Source organism: Myotis myotis, unplaced genomic scaffold (genome assembly GCF_014108235.1).
Source record: "Myotis myotis isolate mMyoMyo1 unplaced genomic scaffold, mMyoMyo1.p scaffold_m19_p_2, whole genome shotgun sequence".
Taxonomy (NCBI): domain Eukaryota; kingdom Metazoa; phylum Chordata; class Mammalia; order Chiroptera; family Vespertilionidae; genus Myotis; species Myotis myotis.
This window is the reverse complement of record NW_023416324.1, coordinates 114,829,756-114,848,155: the sequence shown is the minus strand read 5'-3', so window position 1 is coordinate 114,848,155 and position 18,400 is coordinate 114,829,756.

The following is an 18,400-nucleotide window of genomic DNA, read 5'->3' as shown; positions in this document are numbered from 1 at the left end:
AGAAAAGGGAACCCTAGTACACTGCTGGTGGGAATGCAGACTTGTGCAGCCATTCTGGAAAACAGTGTAGAGTTTCCTCAAAAAATTAAATATGGAACAACCATTTGACTCAGTAATCCTACTTCTAGGAATATATCCTAAGAGACCTGAAACACCAATCAGAAAGAATGCCTGCACCCCTATGTTCGTAGCAGCACAATTTACATTAGCTAAGACCTGGAAACAGCCCAAGTGCCCATCAGTAGACAAGTAGATAAAAAAAAAAAAAAAAAAAAAAAAAGCCATGGTACATTTATACCATGGAATACTATGCAGCAGTAAAAAAAAACAAAAAACTCTTACCCTTTGAGGTAAGTCAGTCAGAGAAAGACAAGTATCACATGATCTCACTCATATGTGGAATGTATGTAACAAAATAAACTGAGGAATGGAGTGAATCCAGAGAAATGGAAGCTTGGAACAGAGTGCAGAATCTCTGATGTATGACGGGGAAGGGTGGGTGGGTGGGAGGTAATCAACCAATAACCTTGTACGCATATATTCATAACCCATTGACACAGACAATAGGAGGGGGGTGATGGTGGGTTGGAGGGGATCATTGGGGGGGGGGTGAGGGGGACATATGTAATACTTTCAAGAATAAATGTTTAAAAATCCTCTGTAATAAAAGCCTAATATGCAAAGTGTCCCACCGTTCAACCGTTTGACTGGTCACTGTGATGCACATTGCCCACCAGGGGGCAGATGCTTCAACAGGTAAGTTAGCTTGCTGCTGGAGTCCAGCCAATCAGGACTGGGCAAGATGGGCCGGACACACCCTGGAGCCCTCCTGTGGTCCCTCCCTGGCCCCAATCGTGCACCGGTGGAGCCTCTTGGCCAAGCCTGCACCCTCTCACAATCCAGGACCACTCAGGGAATGTCGGAGAGCCGGTTTCAGCCCACCCCCTGCAGGCCAAGCCAAGGGACCCCACTAGTGCATGAATCTGTGCACCAGGCCTCTAGTAAATAAATAAATATAGCAATTCTCTGATATGGAGCCCCCTAATTATTCTCCTATTTTTTCAGAGTCCTGACTGTATCTGTTAATTAAGCATATGCTCCAGGGGTGGGACACTGCTTCTCAGAGTTGCACAATACAGTAGAGCACCATCTGCTGTCTACTTGCTGCAGAAGAAGAATGTGTACCTGTGTTCAAGAGGAGCACAGGTAGACTCTATATGTGTGACTATATGGCAGTATTAAAGCAGGTATGACTTTGCAAATTAATAAAAAAGTCACAAATGCCAAAGTTTAGTGTTCTTTGTATCCTATTCAGCACAGACAAGCTAAAAAGGGTCTCAAAACTCAACTCTTTTCTAACTAGTATTTGTAAGTGAAATCCAATCATTTCTCTCTTCTCCTAATGAGCTGGATTAATCTTTGTGTTAAAACTATGGCTATTTAACTGGAAGAAAATTTATGAGTCACTCCACAGTGGCTTTTGTGGCAGAGATAGCTGACAAGAATAGTATAATTCAGCCCGGCTGGCATGGCTCAGTGGTTGAGCATCAACCTATGAACCAGCAGGTTGCGGTTTGATTCCCAGTGTGGTGTTTGCAGGAGGCAGCCGATCCATGATTCTCTCCCATCATTGATGTTTCTCTCTCTCTCCCTCTTCCTTCCACTCTGAAACCAGTAAAAATATATTTTTAAAAAAGAATAGTATAATTCAGCATGTATTATTTTTGTTTTGCAAATGATTTTAAAGCACATTTTCGTTACTTGGAGGGGACTCTCAAAGCATGGCAACAGTGTTTTGTGGAAGCAGTTTTCCCCAGCTTGCAGCAAATGCACCCAGGGCTCACTAGCAGAATCCCTTAACTCTGAGAGGCAGCTCTTAAAAATTAAAATGTACATTATGACATTTTTCACTACAATCAACTTGAGTGTCGGTGCTAATGAGCAATAGGGCTAGAGCATAGAGAAATCAATCCAGAGATAACTTTCTATTTGTTTATTAAATTTGACTCCATTTCCACATCTCTCTTTAAAGTTAAATTCAGTAGTAAGTTACCTGATTTATCTTTCAGTTTTTTCTCTTTCCACTCCTTGAAGGCAATGCTAAACAAACAACCAGCAACTACAAAAACAGAAAAGTGAGTCCAAAGCAGGCAAGAGAATGAGGAGGGAAAAGGTGATATATAAATGATCAATTTCTGGATAATTCAGGTTTAATGATGAGTAGGGACTACTCTCAGCAAATAAAAGGAAAACATTCCATAGCCAGCCAATCTGAGACTCAACTATAACATCTGGGAAGGCTGTAAGCATAAATAACTTTAAGAAAGGCTTAGGATACTGTTTGATTTTTAAAAATAGGTAGACATGATAATACTATGTATAAAGTAATTGTTGAAAATTGTTGGCTACAAAATGACTGAACTGGACTGCTCCTGCCCAAATCATCACTGAACCCTGAAGGCTGATGAGCTGATATCAGGGGACAATTAGCACCATGACACCCAACTTTTTGATCAGGAAATAGCTTTTCCCAACCAAAGGAGATTTGGAGAACCCCTCTCCACCACTCCAGAGATAAGGGTGCTGATCCTACAGACATCAAATGAAATGTGTAAGTACATCACATCCTCACCCAGAGCTTTCTAAGAAATTGTGAAGACAGACAAATCCTTTACAAACATCAAGTAAATCTATAAATACTTAAAAACTACATTTGGAATAAGGGCATATAAAGAGTAAGGTAGATTAGTAAAAGTGTCTTTGAAGAAAGAAGTATAGACCCCAAGGCTGACTTTGTAAGACACAGTATAATAGAAAAGCACACTATTCTTTCAGTCATGTGGTTAAAGATGAACTTCTTACCCCAGAGAAATGGAGAGCCAAACTGTAATGCCCTTATTTGTATTGAGTTTATCATGTTCAAGAAATTATGGTAGAGTGTCTATGGTTCTCATTATTGGTCTTTAGGTCAGTTACTACTAAAAAATCCATTTGTCCACTTCATGAAGAAACCACTGCAATAGTTCCATTAATGTATTTTTGCTATTACTTTCCTTGCCCTTGAGGTCAAATTCATAACATTCTCTCTATTACCAAGGTCCATAAACTTAACACCTATGTTTTCTTCTATGTAATACATTGTTTCAGATATTAGATCCATTTTGAGTTAATTTTTGTGTATAGTGACAAATAATAATCTAGTTTCATTCTTTTGCAAAACAAACAATCCATTTTAGAAGTGGGCCAAGGACCTGAACAGATATTTCTTTCAAGAAGACATACACATAGCCATATGCAAAGATGCTCAATTTCACTACCTACTAGGAAAATGCCAATCAAAAACTACAATGAGATACTACCTCACACCTGTTAGAATGGTTACTATTAACAAGACAAGTAATAACAAGTATTGGAGAAGTTGTAGAGAAAAGGGAACCCTCATTCACTGATGGTGAGAATGTAAACTGGTACAGCCACTATGGAAAACAGTATTGAGATTCCTCAAAAAATTAAACATAGAGTTCCCATATGACTCAGCACTTCCTTATCTGAGTATTTACTTGAATAATTTGAAATCACTTATTCATAAAGATTTATGTACCCCTATGTTGATTGCAGCATTATTCATGGTTGCCAATTCATGGAAACAACCAAATGATTGAATAAAGAATATGTGGTACATATATAATGGAATACTACTCAACCATAAGAAAAGATGAAAGACGGCCATTTGTGACAATGGATGGATCTTGATAATACCATGCCAAGTGAAGTAAGTCAGATGGAAAAAGTCAAGAACCATATATTATCTCACTCATGTGAAATATAAAACTAAAAGCAACAAGTGAACAAACAAGACAAACAAACCAACAAAGACTAATACACAGAAATAACAGTATGGTGGTTACCAGAGGGAAACTGGGGTGCGGGAGAGATGATAATGGTAAAGGGGGTCAAATATATGGTGACAAAAGGAGATTTGACTTTGGGTGGTGTATACACAATGCAATATATAGATGATATATCATAAAATTATACACTTGAAACCTGTATAATTTTATTAACCAAGTTTACCCAAGTAAATTTAATTTTAAAAAAGCATCATAGAACCAAAAACAAACAAAAAAGAATCCATTAGCTGAGTTCCACAAACAGATGTCTAGAATGATAGAGTCAATGAATATTTGCTAAATGAATGAATCTTGGATTTAGTAGGCTCTCCATACCAGACTCATGATTTTTGTGTTCTGAATGGAGGAAAACAAGTCAAACGTAATTCTTATGCTCTTGCAACAAGGCTTATTTTTATCTGGGAAGGCTGCATACTATACTATGTTCTTCACATTCAAGATAAAATGAAGGCAGTGGGATAAATGTCCTAAAAAATTTCACCTCTCTGGCCTTGACCTTCTAAGTGTATTTTGGTTCTAGTCTTGGCTTTTGGACAAGTGTCTATATAGAGCTCATCTTTCACGGCCTGTTCGGTCTGGCTGGACATAATGTCCAGCAGAGGGCTCCCAGAGAGACTGATTTGGCTCAGAAGTTCTTTTGGCCCATTCTATTGGCAGTATTAAAGAGTTCGGATAGGTCCACTCTGATCTTTTCAACTATCCCAGACCTCCTGTGCCCATGAAGAGCTCGTTTTATTTTTTTAAGTGCTATTTTGATCATGGAAAATTAGCAGGTGTATTAATTTCCTGGCTTTTAATAACAAATTACTGCAAACTGGTGGCTTAAAACAAGAAAATGTTTTTCTTTCACAGCTCTGGAGGCCAGTCTGACATCAAGGTGTCATCAGAGCCATGCTCCTTTAAAGGACTTTAGGGGAGAATTCTTTCTTTCTTCTTCCAGCTTCTGGTGGTCCCAAGCAATCCTTGGCTGCATATCTCCAATTTCACAGGGTCTCCTCCCTATGTTTTCACCTCTTCTGTGTGTTATTAGGACATTTGTCATTGAATTTAGGACCAACAAAGATAATTCAGGATGATCTCATCTCAAGATCCTTTGATTTAATTACATCTTTAAAGAACCTTTTTCCAAATAAGGTCACATCTACAGAATCCAGTGGACATATCTGTCAGGGGCCCACCATTAACTCACTAAAGCAGCTGATTTAGAACTACTTGTTCTCATGGCATTCTAAAAGAATCTTAAAAGCTGAAGAGGTAAGCAATCTGTGACATTACATTTGGTAATTTAAAACTTATTTTAGCCCTAGCCAGTGTGGCTCAGTTGGTTGAGCATTGTCCCATGCTCCAAGAGGTCACTGGTTCAATTCCCAGTCAGAGCACATGCCTGGTTTGTGGGCTTAATCCCCAGTAGGGGGCATGAGGGAACTGCTTATTGATGATTCTCTCTCACCAATGTTTCTCTCTCCCACTCCCTTACTGTCTCTCTCTAAATTAAATAAAATGATATTTTTAAAAATTATTTGTTTACCTTAACTTTATGTCTCTATCCTCAAATAATCCCTCTAACTTAGTAGTATTATTGTCTTCATTAGTTCTTCTCCAAGAGTTCTTGGCCTTGGAACAATTGACATTTTGGGTTGGGTAGTTCTTTCTTGTGACAGGCTACCCTGTTCATTGCAGGATATATAGCAGCATCTCTCGCTTCTGCCCCTACATACCAGTGACATTCATCTAAGTTCTGACAATAAAACAGATCTCTAAACATTGCCAAGGAATCGTTCTTGGTTAAGAACCCCTGGTCTACATCAAATTGCTAGATGGCACTGTATTGAAACACTAAAACTTATCCAAATTACAACTTTGATTTCTTTGGCTAACACTGGTACCCTGAAAACATTATAAAAATGTTTTATTTTACTTCAGCCCAAAGAAATGTATAAATAGATAAATATTTTCGTAGTGTATGTACAGTTTTAGATGGCCCAGTCTACACTACTTTACCAAGTGGCAGGAAAGAGCATAGCTCAGAGTGTGCTTTCCAACTTATCCGTTATTCATGAATAGGCAGACATCTGTACCTTCCAACCAGAAAGGAGGAATTAAATTCCTTTATAGCAGAGTTTGACAGGTAAATATACATGATATAAATAAATGAAGCTAAATACAGAAAAAAATCTGTTTTATACTGAAGAATATAAACAACTGTGATTAATCCTTCCTACTCTTAGGTTTGATATGGCACATTCAAGTGGTGGTTCTATTATGACTAATAATTCAGAAACATCCAAGTTTGCTCATGAATTAAAAGAAACATTGGGTATAGACCTATAACCTGTTATTATTTTCTGTTTTAATAAAACATATCAGAATGTACAGTACCAAAGTTGCCTCTCCAATGTTGTAGCCACCTTAGTAAGCTAGTTTACTTAGTAAACTACAAACTGTCATTGTCCTTTTCTCTAAACATTTTATTTATTTATTTATTTATTTATTTATTTATTTATTTATTATTTTTAGTTAACCCTCACCCCAGGATATATTTTTCCCATTGATTTTTAGACAGAGTGGAAGGGAGGGGGAGAGACAGAGAAACATCTGTGTGAAAGAGACGCATCAATTGGTTGCCTCCCGCACATGTCCTGACCAGCACTAGGGACTGAGTCTATAATCAAAATAGATGTCCTACCCTTCAGTGCAGGGGCTGGCGCTCCAACCACCGTGCAAAACTGGCTAGGGCCTCCTCTCTAAACATTTTAGACCTGGAGTAAGTACCAGCTTAAGTCACAATAAGAAATCATTTTTGTTTGAAATTATATCTTATTTTGATTAAGTGGGTTTTAATTTCCTTGTTTCTAGCTTTCAAACCACATTTAAAAGATTTAATTTTTTTACTATATGGATGTGCAAAAAATGCTCAGTTTTATCATTCAAAAGAGAATGCAAAAATATTTTGAGCAATGAAAGCATCTTTGCAATAAATATAAGGTCTGCTAAGGACCACTCTGAGAAGAACACTATATATTTAGATTTATAAATATTGGGTTTTGTTTGTTTGTTTGTTTTTTACTGAGCCTACTCATGAAATGGCAAGTTTCATTTTATTATTGTGACTTGATTTTTTCTTTTCAATGTAATTTAATGAACATTGTTTTGAGAGAGTACTAACAGTTTACCTGAATCTTTTCCAAGTGTTCTGTGAGGTCACATGTACTGTGGTGAGGTCAAGCAAAATGGCAACTATTAAAGCAGAGTCCCAGCACCCTCACTGCCTGAGCCACCCTTCACCGAGGTGTTCCTCTCATGGGCCTTTTCTAACACCCATGCTGCTCTTATCTAGATCTAATCAATGTGGGCCTTTCCTCCCATAATTATCTCCAATCCCACTCATAGGCCCTGCTCTCAGCCTATCATGTGATGAAATAATTCTCACAATTAGAGAATTAATAAGCAAGTCTTGAAGCTCTAACCTCGTGCGCACATTCTTTCCTGTGTCCCTGGAGCTCCTAGTCTAAAGATAACCCATTCTTCTTGTGGTGTGTCCAGTGATCAACCACTAAATAAAATACTTCTATTTGAATTCATTTCTCAGCATCTGCTTGAGAGAACCCAAACTAAGGCAGTACTGTTACATCACTATTAGGAACGAAATGTGGAGCTTTTAACATGCTCAAAGGTGATCTGTGTCCAAGCTTTAGGGAATATTCTACTCATTTCTGAGACCCCTTCTTTTTTTTTTTTTTTTTTTTTTTTTTTCCTTTTTTTTTTTTTTTTTTCCATTCCTGGTCTCCATTCTCCACCCACCAGGGGCTTTTTCTGAGAACACATTCTAATCAGTCACTTTCGCATGAATCCTCATCTCAACATCCACATCAGGAAAATTCAATCTAAGGCAAAGAATAAGTTCTTTTTTGCTGCATATCAAACTATCCCCAAACTTAGAAGCTCAGAACAATTACCCTTTATTGAACTCATGTTTCTGCAGCTTAGTGATTTGTGCTGGGCTCAGCTGGTAGGTTTTTCTGGTCTGGTAGGTTGTTGTAAATCATAAAAATCACCAAGACAGTTTGCAGCTCTTTCCCTGAACAAGTGGAATCTGTTTACATACCCCTTGAATCTGGACTCATCTTGTGACTTGCCTTTGATGACAGAATGTGAAAAAGAACATTGAACCAATTTTAAGTGCAGGCCTAAAGGGCCTTGCAGCTTCTGCGTTGTGCTCTTAGAACGTTACCAGCACATAACCATGCCAAGCTAGCCTGATGGAGAGTGAGAGGCCTCATGGAAAAGGCTTCTGTCATCCCAGTCCATGTCATCCTAGATCATGACCCCCTGACACCTGACCAGCTGACCACAGATGCAGACACTGGCCTAGCAGAGATCCAACCCAGAAACCACCCGGCTGTCAAAATTGCCAACTTGCAGAATAATGAGCTAAACAGATGGCTGTTGCTTTGAGCCACAACATTTTGGGTGGTTTGTTTGCAGCAAAAGCTGACTGCTACAGGCAAATACTTTCAGCTCTTAGCTCTTTGGAGGTAGAAACTCTTGAAGTAATGTCAACTGCCCTGAGACAACACATATTACTTCGTATTGCCTCTCTAACATGAGAAGTTTGCAGATAAGTAATAGAAACTATAAAAGTCTTCATGATACAAGATTAGGCTCAGATCTCCATTTAACTAGCATAGGAGCCTGCTTGTTGTGGACACTGTGCTGCTTGTTATCAAACCACCCTTTGCCCTCAGGGGTTCACAGTTGGTTTTTTTTTTTTAATATATATTTCTTTATTGATTTCAGAGAGGAAGGGAGAAGGAGAGAGATAGAAACACCAATGATGCGAGAGAGTCATTGATTGGCTGCCCCCTGCACACCCCACACTGGGGATGGAGTCCACAACCCAGGCATGTGCCCTTGGCCAGAATTGAACCTGGGACCCTTCAGTCCACAGGCCGATGCTCTATCCACTGAGCCAAGCCACCTAGGGCCATAGTTTGTTTTTCACGTGTTCCTTCAATGTGTAGTCAGAGCACCTGCATAATGTGTTTTGATATATAGTTTACTTGAACAGTGGGTCTTAGACTGATCTTATTTTTTTTTTTTTCTAACTCAGGCTTTTCTTTTTAGGATGTTGGAAAAGTTTTCACCAGAAAAGATGCATATACTTAAAAAAAATGTTGGCCAGTATAATTTAAAGTTTCCCAAACCTCCTTAAAGTCTATTCATGGTCTGCATAAATCCTCAGGTTAATGTCTGCCTGGATGATTCAGCATAGTTATACAGAGGAAGCCTAGCCTTTAGAATTGTTATCCACAAATGTATTATTTTCATCAGTTTTGCAAAGGACTAAACCAGTGATGGCGAACCTTTTGAGCTCGGCGTGTCAGCATTTTGAAAAACCCTAACTTAACTCTGGTGCCGTGTCTGAGACCCCTTCTTAAGAGGTGCCTTTTGTGGCAATCTGCTCACCATTTCTCTTCTTATCCAATGTATGTTTTGTTGTTGTTGTTGCTGTTGTTATTTTTAGAGTTTTAAAGTTTTTTTAATTTAAATTCTTTATTATTGATTAGAGGCCCAGTACAGGAAATTCATTCACTCGGTTTGGGGGGAGTGGGTCCCTCAGCCCAGCCTGCACCCTCTCACAGTCTGGGAGCCCTCAGGGGATGTCTGACTGATGGCTTCTAAGCCGTCAGTCAGACATCCGTAGTGCTGTTGCAGAGGTGGAAGAGGCGCCCACCTATACCGCTGGGCTGGCCAGCAGTGAGCCCAGCTTCTGGCTGAGCGGCGCTCCCCCTGTGGGAGCGCACTGACCGCCAGGGGGAAGCTCCTGCATTGAGCTGGACTGGGCCATAACAAGCTCTCCGACATCCCCTGAAGGTCCCAGATTGTGAAAGGGTGCAGGCCAGGCCAAGGGACCCCACCAGTGCATGATTGCCAGGCCAGGGAGGGATGTGGGAGGTTGGCCAGCTGGGGAGGGACCACTGGAGGGCTCCAGGGCCTGTCTGGTCCCTCCCGCTCAGTCCTGATCGGCCGGACCCCAGCAGAAAGCTAACCAACCAGTTGGAGTGTCTGCCCCCTGGTGATCAGTGCACGTCATAGCGACTGGTTGGCCCATTGAGTATCTGCCCCCTGGTAGTTGGTGCATGGCATAGCAAGTGGTTGAGCAGCCTTAGCATATCATTAGCATATTACGGGGGTGCTATCTGAGGCCTATCTGGATGTTGGTGTGGCAGCACTCCTGACCTCTGTTGCTCCCCTCTACAAGGTGGCATGTGTTCTGTGCCAAAGCTGAGCCAGCCCCATGTAGGCGAGCCCAATCTGCCAGTCCTTGGGACACCTGAGATATCTATCTGTCCCTTGCTCACCCACACACACACTACACACATCCACACATGCCTCTCTCACTTTTTTACTCTGCACACTCTCTCCCTCCTTGCCATACTATCGACCACCATGTTGTCTTTCCTAAATTCTTTATTGTTGAAAGTATTATATATGTCTCTTTTTCCCCCCATTGACCTCTCCCTGGCCACTCCCACCCTCCAGCACATGCCCTCACCTGTCTACTGTCTGTGTACATTGGTTATGCTTATATGCATGCATACAAGTACTTTGGTTGATCTCTCACACACACACACCCCTTCCCCCACCTTCCCTCTGAGATTTGACGGTCTGTTTGATGTTTCTATGTCTTTGGAACTATTTTTGTTCATCAGTTTATATTGTTCATTATATTCCACAAATGAGTGAGATTATGTAATATTTATCCTTCTCTGACTGGCTTATTTTGCTTAGCATAATATTCTCTAGGTCCATCCATGCTGTTGTGAATGGTAAGGGTTTTTTCTTTTTTATAGCTCTGTAACATTCCATTGTGTAGATGTACCATAGTTGTTGCTGTTTTTTTAATCTACTCATCTGCTAATAGGCACTTAGGCTGTTTCCAAGTCTTAGCTATTGTAAATTGTGCTGCTATGAATATAGGGGTGCATATATTCTTTCTGATTGGTGTTTCTGAGTTCTTGGGATATATTTATAGAAGTGGGATCACTGGGTCAAATGGGAGATCCATTTTTAATTTTTTGAGGAAACTCCATACTGTTTCCCACAGGGTGTTTTGTTTTTATAAAAAGTTATTTAAATTATTTTATAGGTCCAACCTGTAGACCACCCATTAGCTAAAAATTCTAATACTAGAAATCTAATTTCCTTATAAAGTTTTAGCTAAAAATACTAAATACAAATAATAATAATAATAAAGAAATTATGAAAGAATAATTTTGAGCTACTTAATTAAGAGGTAGAATAGCATGCTGGATAAAATGATGGACTCCTCACCTCACTCCCAGGGTGCAATTCTGACTCTGCCACTAACTAGCTGTGTGACTTTGGTTGTCCACTTTATAAAATGGATCTAATAATACTATGAATTGCACTGAGTTAAGCATTAATTTAGTAAATATGTGTAAAGCATCAAGAATAAGGCCTGGCAGCCTTAGCTGGTTTTGCTCAATGATTAGAGCACCAACCTGCAGACTAACGGGTCATGGGTTTAATTCCAGTCAAGGGCACGTATCTAGGTTGCAGGCTTAATCCCTGGGCCCAGTCAAGGTGTGTGTGGGAGGCAACCAATCGATGAGTCTCTCTCACATAGATGTTTTTCTCTCTGTGTTCCCCCTCTCTTCCACACTGTCTAAAAATCAATGAAAAATATATCCTCAGGTGATGATTAACAAATACAAACAAAAAAGAATAGGCCTGGCATGTAGTAAAAGCTCAATAAATGATGATTATTACTGCTGCAAATCAGTGAACCTGTAAAGCTGGTTTGGCTTTTCCTTGGCCATGTCTCATTGTATTTGATTTGAATGAGTTCCCTGAAGAGTTTAACGTCCTAAACCAAAAAGGCTGCTCATAAATTTCTTCTACTGTGTTAAGAAATAAAACACTTAAACTTAAGAGGTTCTCGGCAAACCTTACTTTTCATCCCTTGGTTCGTTTTTGTTGGTTTTGGGTATCACATTTTCTGCATTTTACAAGTTCTATTTCAACCACTATTTACTTTCATTTTATATTAAATCATATTAATATGGAAATAAATTTTATTGGAACAGAATAAAGAACTTAAAATTATTGTATGAATAATATAAAGGAAAGGGGAATTATTTTGTGTGATATGAATCCAGTGTGGTAAAGAGAATATAGTGATATCCTTCATAGAAGTAGGGTTTCATTGAAGAGTTGATGATATTTAAATTCTATCAAATGAATACTTTTCCTTTGATACTCTTAACCACACAATATTTTTTTAATTCATAGTATTCATTTGAATGCATCTTTAAGGTGGAGTTTCAATAATTAATCTCTCAATCTTAACATATTTATCAATCCCAATGAGAGGAAATGTTTTTTATCTCTCAATATTAGTAAATAATAACTGTAATGTAATGGTATTATTGTAAATACTATCAATGATATATCGAAATGAACTTCTTGAGTACAGCTCTTTCTATCCCAAGATATACTGACCAAAAATGTTCTATAGAAAATTACAATCTGGGTATTAGTTAGAACTCTGTTTTTAGTCTGTAATAATCTTCAAACCTAGAAAGAAAAAATTTTTAATTAATGTATGAAATAAGGCTACCAAAACTTTCAAAATAAGTTTCCAAGGTGTCCTTGAGAAAGAAAAACAATCCTGAATGAACCTGATTTCTCATTACTGTAAGTCATTTTAATGATGAATCCCTTTGATTCTAAGAAAATAAAAAATTTAAATTAATATTGCAAGCAAAAGTTCCAAAAGATAAATAATTTTCCTATTTATTAAGGTTTTTTTTTTAAAGATCCACCACGATCAAATACAATTTTAAGGGTTTTTTTTAAATCTGAGAAAAACTTAAGATATCATAGTGAAAGAAAATGCTGAAATATTTTAATCATAAGTTTGTACAAACAAGTATCTATCAAAGCAGTCTTCATACTCTTAAATTCTTTTTCAGATCTGCACTCTATCCTTCTTTTTAATATTCTCACCCCTCAGAAAGTCCTTTCAATTGGAGTTTATCTGATTTTAAAAATTATGCAGTAATTATGTCTAGATATATCATCTAGGAGATTTAAAATAGTATAACAATAAAAAGACAGAAATCCAAATTGAAAAACGAGCAAAGGATTTCAGTGAATAACTCACCAAGGAAGAGATTCAAATGGTAAGTATATGAAAAAGATATTCAAAACCATTAGTCATTAAGGAAATGCCAATTAAAAATTAAGGTAAGATACTGCCACACACATTCTAGAGAGGATAAGGTGTTTAAAATTGGTAATGCAAAGTGCTGGTGAGGATGTGGAGCATCAGGGAATTGCAGGTTTACTAATGGCAATGCAAATGCTATAACCACTTTAAAATATCATTTTGAACAATAAACATACACTTATCATGTGAACATGAAATGGCTCTTCTAAGTATTTTACCTAAGAGTAATGAAAACATATATCCATGCAAAGATCTGTATAAGAATGTTTTAGGTTATTTTTACTCATAACTGTCCCAACCAAAAATAGTCCAAATGTCCATCAGCTGGGGAATTAGGAAACAAATTGTGATAATTCCATACAATTAAGTAATATTCAGCAGCAAAAAGGAATGAACTATTGATGCAACAATGTGGACGAATCTCAAAAGCATTCTGCTAACTGCAAGTAGCCAGATACAAAAGGTGTGATTCCATTATATGAATATCTAGAAAGAGCAAAATTCAAGGGACATAAATCAGGGTAGTAATTGGCAGGGGGTTGAGGATGGGGAAGGAGGAGTGATTACAATAAAGGAGTACAGGAAGAATTTTTGGAAAAATAGAAATAGTCTATATCTTGATGGAAGTGATAGTTACAGGATCATATACATTCTTCAAAATTACAAAACTACATGTTTCAAAAGGGTAAATGTTTACATATGTGAATTATACCTAAATAACCTTGAATTTTTTAAAAAAATGATGGAGTGTATTTGAAATTACCCCCACGTGAAGGGCTGTTCATTCCGAACCCAGAGTCACCTAGGCAGAACCAAGCCGTGACCAAGGGGATAAATATAAATTAGGGTAATTTATTTTGGCTTCTTTATAACAATTAGCATTTTTCCTAAGGTTGCTGCATTAATGAGGATATACCAGGTTATTCAATGAAAGGAAACCTTGAGACGCAGTGGTTTAACATAACAGACACATATTTCTTGCTCATGAGCCTTTCTGATGACTCTCTAGTCCAGTGGTTCCCAACGTGGGGCACATGCCCCACAGGGGGGCAATTTGATTTTTAAGGGGGCAATTCAATAATGAGTTATTAACAGTGAATTTTTTGCACTTCTTACAGTTCTAGGAGCCTCATGTGCAGTATATAAATATACACTGTGACATATTTATGCATTTCAGTTCTCTATTATATGTTTTGAAACTTTATTTGCTATTTTTTCATATAACTTCATATTATTATTATTATTTTAACAATTTCTTAGTGATTTCTTCCTCAGTACTTCCACTGTCTTTTCATTCTTTTATTTTTCTCTTTCATGGATGCCATGTTCTTTGGTAGCTTGTTTAAATCAAGTTAATGGCCTTTTAAAGGCTTCCTCCATGTGAATAGGAGTCCATTTTTTTAATAATAAGAATTATATGCATCCGGATTTTAGAGATGCTTAGGTGAGGCATGGCCAAAAACAGGTTGGGAACCACTGCTCTAGTCCATGCAATCACTCGGTGGTCTCTGTTGGGCTAGTACCCACCATACCACAGCTGTTTAATCCATAGCCCATACTCTCCTGGTCAATGTAGCAGGGAAAGTGAGTTTTCACAGCAGCAGTTAATGCTTTGGCCTAGAGATGACAACACATATCATATGTTCTCACAGTATTTTTCCAGAAACTTGTCACATGGCTCAGTCTAATTGTGAGTGCAGGGAAGGGCAGTATGACATCCTCCTTTGTGCCAGGAAGAAGACCACCAGATAAGGTTAAGCACCAGACACTTCTAACAGAGTTCATTTAATTTCATTCCACTTTATATATTCTGCTATTTCTTTTTATTTTATTACTAGAGACCCAATGCACAAAATTAGTGCATGGGTAGGATCCCTATGCCTGGCCAGCGATCAGGGTCAATCTGTGGGGTGACCTAGGGCAACCAGGGAGGGGCCTCCCGCTGGCACCCACCTTGGCTGGCCTGGGGCCTGCAAACTGGGGGCAGCTCCTGCATTGAGCGTCTGCCCCCTGGTGGTCAGTGCACATCATAGAAACTCGTCATTCCACTGTTCGGTCGACTTGCATATTAGGCTTTTATTATATAGGATTTTTTTTCCTGCTATTTCTTATTCAGATAAATATTGATTCATTCTATTTTTCTTTTTTTTTCTTTTTTTTTGACTATCAGGTAGCAATTTATTCTCTGGTAGAAGCTGTATGGCAGCATATTCTTGCCCTGAATTTTATCATTTGACTCTCAATACTGTTGGGCTGGGGTGTATGAAGGCTACCAAAGTCCTTAGTGTTTTCTCCTGGGATTTTTCTATTGAGTTCTGGTATGTATGGGCTGATGGGGATTAGTGTGCATGCTTCTGCATAATATTGTATTCTCATGTTGTCACAAATGGCAATATTTCACCTTTTCTTATGGCTGAGTAGTATTTCATTGTATGTATGTACCACATCTTCTTTATCCAATCCTCTATTGAAGTACACTTTGGTTGACGAGCCATCATTAAAAAGATAAGAGAATTGTATCTCTTGTCTTTTTGATGATAGCTATTCTAACAGTCATGAGGTGATATCTTACTGTCCTTTTAATTTACATTTCTCTAATGACTAGGGATGTGATGTTGAGTGTGTCTTCATGTATCTGTTGGTGTTTTGTATATCTTCTTTGGAGAAATGTCTATGCAGGTACTGTGTCCGAGGCTCAGGTAACCAGGGCCGGCCGAGGCTTGAGCTGCCAGCAGTGGCAGCAGCAGAGGTGTGATGGGGGCGGCACCTTCCCTTGATCGATGGGTCACCTCCAGCCCTTGAGGGCTCCTGGACTGTGAGAGGGGGCAGGCCGGGCTGAGGGAACCCCCCCTCAAGTGCATAAATTTTCATGCACCTGGCCTCTAGTATATATACCCCTATGTTTATAGCAGCATTATATAAAATAGCATAGATCTGGAAATAACCCAAGTGCCAATCAGTAGATGAGTGGATATGGTACATTGATAAACTGGGATATTATGCAACCATAAAAAAAGAAGAAACTCTTGCCCTTCACAACAGCATGGATTGACCTGGAGAGTATTATGCTTAGTAAAATAAGCCAATCAGAGAAAAACAAATACCATATAACCTCACCAATATGTGGAATTTGATGAACAAAATAAACTGAAAAACAAAATGGAACTGGAAACATGTATATATTGAACAGACTGGTCGGTGCTAGAGGAGAGGGGGTTGGGGATTACTGGATAAAGATGGTGAAGGGATTAACTAAAGAACATATGCATACCCCATGGACACAGACAATAGTGGGGTAAAGGCCAAGGGAGAGGGAGACCCTGGTTACCTGAGCCTCAGGCGGCCCTGGGCAGCTGGGCAGCCAACATCCAAGGCTTGCCTGTGCCTTGGGCTGGCCCTGGGCTGCTGGGGGACTGAGGAGACTGAGGGTTTCCAGAGGCAGGTGCTTGAAGTACCCGGCAGGGCTGAGGGGACTGGGCGTTGCCAGCCTGTGGCTATGGGTACTGCCATCTTTGAGGGCATGGAAGTCAATTAGCATATTCCCTCCTTATTGGCTGTGGGCATGGCCATCTTTACAGCCTGCTGCTCAGTCATTTGGTCGTCCCTGACTGACCCCCCTGCCGGCCTGGTTGCCCCACGCAGCCTGTTCAGTCGTCTATTCGGTTGCGACGGTTGCTTAGGCTTTTATACATATAGATATTTTAACTAGTGCTTCAGGGATCTTTTGGATATATTCCCAGATGTGGGATTGCTGGGTCAAAAGGCAGTTCCATTTTTAATTTCTTGAGGAAAATCCATACTGTTTTCCATAGTGGCTGCACCAGTCTGCATTCCCAGAAAGCACACATAAGGGTTCCCTTTTCTCCACATCCTTGCCAGTACTTGTCGTTTGTTGATTTATTGATAGCAGCCATTCTCACAGGTGTGAGGTGGTACCTCATTATAGTTTTAATTTGCATCTCTCTGAGGATTAGTGACCTTGAGCATTTTTTCATGTCGATTGGCCATCTGTATGTCCTCTTTGGAGAAGTGTCTACCATCTCTTTCCTGGGTTGCTGCAGGGGCTACCTTAGTAATTCTCTATATTCACTCTGATCCCATCCAATTCATTTTTCATTCTGGAGGCAGAGCAATTTCACACCAGATCATGTAGTTCCCTGTTTAAAACTCTCCACTGTCTTTGTCTTGGCCTTAAGACAGAAGCTAATACCTCTGAAATGGCTTGTAAGGTCCTGCACAATTCATTCCTTACCTGTTTGTCCAGATTCATCTACTTCCCCTCTCCTTTCATTCTCCAGCCACAATGCTCTTCTTTCATTTCTCAAACTTACCCTATTCCTGTCTGCCTTGCGACTTTGAGTATGTTGCTTTGTAGCCTGGAATGCTCTTTTTCCATTTGACCATCTAATTAACTGTCAGAAGTTACTTTCTCAGAATTTTTTTCTGACTACCTGCTCCACCCACAGACTAGATTTAATTAACTTCATGGTATTATACAACTTTTCTTCTTTCATCACATTTAATGAATATGTATTTTACCTCTTTGATTATTTGATTGTCTGCATGCCCCATCAGACTGTAAGCTCAATTACTACATAATGAGTGCAAGAGAAATGTCTGCTTTGATTCCAAATGTGTGTGTCTGTATCATATCTAACACATAGTAGATGCTCAACAAATTGTTGATGCATAAAACCATGAATAAACAATTAAATCACTGGTTGCATGAATGAACAAATAAAGAAAGCTTACAATCTAGTGACGAATAGAAATAAGTAGACAATCAGCCTACAGTTTGATAAGTGCTGTGAGTGGAAAAGTACATAGTACTAAACGTAAGTACTAAAATTGGTGCCTAATTCTAATTTTGAGGGGCGAATATAGTAGAGAGGAGAAGGAATTGTATGATCAAGAGTTGCAACAGGAAGTATGCCATTTCTAGCTCTTAAATGTCTATGTATAGTAGTAAATAAGGACAGGAATATAAGCTGTGGAAATTCAGTTAAAAAGGGGGGCTATATTTTAAAGTCTAAAACAGTGGTTCCCAATTTTTTTGGGCCATACCTTACCTAAGCATCTCTAAAATCCTGATGCCCCCTGTGACATATAATTCTTATTATTCAAAAAGTGAACTCCTACTCACGTGGAGGAAGCCTAAAAGGCCATTAAACAAGCTCCCAAAGAAAATGGAATCCATGAAAGAGAAAAAAGAATAAAAGTACATTGCCCTGAT